Genomic DNA, 3,210 nt, shown 5'->3' on the forward strand with positions numbered 1-3,210 from the left:
GGGACGGGACGGCGGACTCGCAGGCCACCCTCCTGTCCCCACTGCTCCCCTCCAGAACTGGAGCTCGAATCTAGATGGGCCTCTGACCGCACACATCGCTGGGTTTACGTCGTGCCGGCTTCACCTTCGAGTCTCACAAACTGGCGCTCTTGCTGCTTCTAGGAGTGTCCTAGAGAAGAAGACACCGGGTTCCGTACGAGATCAGCTTCTTGGACGCGGCCCTCTGGAGCCCGTGGCTTTGGCTTCAGGGGAAGCACGCTGCCTACGGTATAGCCTGGCCCGGAAGCTCATCCGAGGATTCCTCAGGAGTTCGCGGGCCCCGAGGATTCTGTTTCCGAAAAGCGTTTTCTGGAACCGGGCGACTTGGGGGAACGTGTCACTGGTCTGGAAAATGGAAGGCCGCTGTCAGAGGGTTCAGTGACCTTTACGCTCCCTCCTTTCACTTGAAAGGTGTCTTCTTTTTTCTCCCCACCCCGCCCCCCAACCCCCCGCAACACACACACACCCGACAGCTTGCCTGACCGTTGTTGCTGGGGAGATGAACTCTCAGGAGACGGGAGGCCAAGTCTCTTTCACACCCCGGGGAAGACGATAGGAACGGGTCCCCAGCCGTGCGATGTTTCCGTGTCTCGGCACGGCCGACAGTCTCCTCCTCGTTCTGGGTGCTCCCGTTTCCCCCACCCCCCACCCCCCACCCCCCACCCCCGCCACCGACCCCCGCCCCCAGCAGCCCTGCCACCCCACCCCAGACCAGACCGCCCGGCCCGGCCGCCCGGCCGCCTTTCCTTTCCGGTGTTTGTGGCCAGTTATTTTGAAATCCATGTTCTCCTGACCTCAAGTGCCCTTTCCCCACCCACCGGCGCATGCTTGTGTTTGTTGTCGTTGGACTTGATCACGGTCTCGACACAGGTTGACTTTCGTTTTCTCTTGTTGGGGGTCCGAGTGTCTCCTTCTTTTCCTTTCTTGCTCCTGGGCTTGCGTGTCTGTGTCTCTGTCTGCTTTCGAGAAGTCCTGCTTTGTTCTCCGAGCAGCGCTTGCCTGGTTTCGCTTTGCCGGTCGGTCCCTCCCTCCCTGCCTCCCTCCCTTCTCTCTCTCCCTCCCTCCCTCCTCCTTCGGGGGAGGGGGCCCGGGGGAGCCCGGGATGTCACTGGTGCCCCTCTCTCGGCCGTCCCCGCCCCGAGCCCCGCCGCCCGCCGGCGTCTTCGTGGAATGTCCCCCCACCAGCCTGGAATCGCGTGGGTGGGTGGGGGGGAGCGCGTCTCCTTCGTGGCAGCCTCCTGGGGAGCTATTTCCCAGCTCCTCTCCCTTCCTCTGCGGCCGGGGTCGCGTCGCGTCGCGTCTCTCGGAGGCGGCGGCTCCGGGCCGAGCTCGGGCGTTTGGGCGGCCGGCGCTGTGGCGTCCTCGGCGGCCGGCGACAGCGACCCGTCCTCGGGACATTGGAGCCGGTTGTCAGGAGCCACCTGGCGGCCGCTTTTATAGTGTCCCTCCCCTCTGGAGCTTCGGCGACCTTCAGGAGGGTTGTGACTCAGCCGCCGGGCCCGAGGCACAGCTCTCAGAGACCAGCTCTGCTGGCGGCGACAGTGGCGGTGGCGCCGAGGCCTAGGGACGTCCTGCTGTCGCCGGAGATTGGCTCTCTAGGTTCCCGAGGAGGGTGGCCGTCGCGGCGGCGGCGGCGCTCCAGAGCCGGGCTCTGGGGTGGCCTGACCGGGTCGACCAGCGTCTCCCCGTGCCCCTCCGGCCGCGGAGACGGACCGGCCGGACCCTACCTGGGCCGGGCCGCCGCGGTGGGCAGGGAGGGAGAGGGTCGTCCCTCCCTGGAGCGCCTGGGACTCGGCGGTCTGGCCTCCTCCCGGGCCCCCCTCAGGAGGGTTTGCTTTCTTCCTTCAGGAGGGTTGGCTCCCGCCCTCCAAAGGGTTTGCTGTTCGCCTTTTCAGAAGGGTTTGCGTCTCCCTTCAGGAGGTTTTTGCTTTCCCGCCCTTTCAGGAGGGTTCGCCACCCCGGAGGGTTTGCTTTCTCACCCCTCCCCAACTCCCTGAATCACGGCCAGGAGGTCAGGGACCGGCTCGAGCCGTCCTGGGTGCCCCGGACAGGACGGTCTGGGGCCCCGGGCGTGGTCCCTCGTTGGGGTCCGCTCGTCTCGTGGGAGGCGCCTCGCCGGCGGGTCTCTCTTCGTTTTTCTCTTTGGCAACTCGTAGCCAAACCCCCGCTCGGAGACTCGGACGGACGGGTACACCTACCCGTGCGGGCGAAGGGGGAGGGCGTCCCCGGCCAGCTCCCTCCCCCTTGGCGTCTGCGCCCCCACTTCGCCCACCGGGCGCCCCCTTCGCCCCCCTCCCCCCCCCCAGTCGACCAGATGACCCCCGACAGCTCCGGGCCTGGTGTTTCTGGGGTAGTGCTGGGGACAGGTGGCGGTGCCAAGGTGCCAAGGTCTCTCCCTGCCAGTCGTGGGTGGGCCCCGCTGTCGGGCGCTGTCATTTTGTCGCCCGAAATGGGCCTTTTCTGCCACCAGGTAAGTGCCGACACGGTCTCTCTCGGCGTCTGCCGCCGAGGACTTTGGGCCTCTGGACGCACGCGGGGCGCCTGGGCCTTTGGGCCGCCGGCCTGGGCCTGTGCGCCGGCTCCTGCGTGGCGTGTCTGGCAGACCCGACCCGTGGCGCCACCTCCGGTCTCTGGGCGACCCGAGGGCGGCGGGGCGAGGCGCCGTGGGTCTTCTACCCTGTGTGACCCCCCCCGCTGCGGGCGCCCGGTGGTGGCCGGGACGACCCCCGCTCTGTAGGCCCCGTGCCCCGTGTCAGGCAGCTCCTCCTCCTGGGGTCGTCGGCGGCTGTCGCCTGAGGCGAGGTGAGGTGTGGCGGGGGGAGGCGGCCGGTGAGGCTTAAAGCGGGCCCCTCCGGCGACTGTCCTCACCGTGCCTTCCCCCCTCCCCCTCGGCTCAACGGATCGATGTGGTGTGGTCGTGCTCTCCCGGGCCGGGCCTAAGCCGTGCCAGGCGAGGGACGGGCGTTCCTGGTGAACGTGTGCGGTCTTCTCAGTCTGTCCACGGGGCTCCTCGCCTGCCTTTCCCCCTGCCCGTCGGGGAGGGTGAGGAAGGCGGGAGGGTGGGTGTGGCCTCCGGCCCTGACTCTCGGTCTCCTGCCCGCCCCCCCTCCACGGGGCGTCAGTGAGGCCGTCGGTCTTCGGACACAGCGGACGCTCTCGCTTCGCCTTCTC

The sequence above is a fragment of the Giraffa tippelskirchi genome, chromosome 11 (assembly GCF_054371585.1).
Source record: "Giraffa tippelskirchi isolate mGirTip1 chromosome 11, T2T-mGirTip1v1.2.pri, whole genome shotgun sequence".
NCBI lineage: Eukaryota > Metazoa > Chordata > Mammalia > Artiodactyla > Giraffidae > Giraffa > Giraffa tippelskirchi.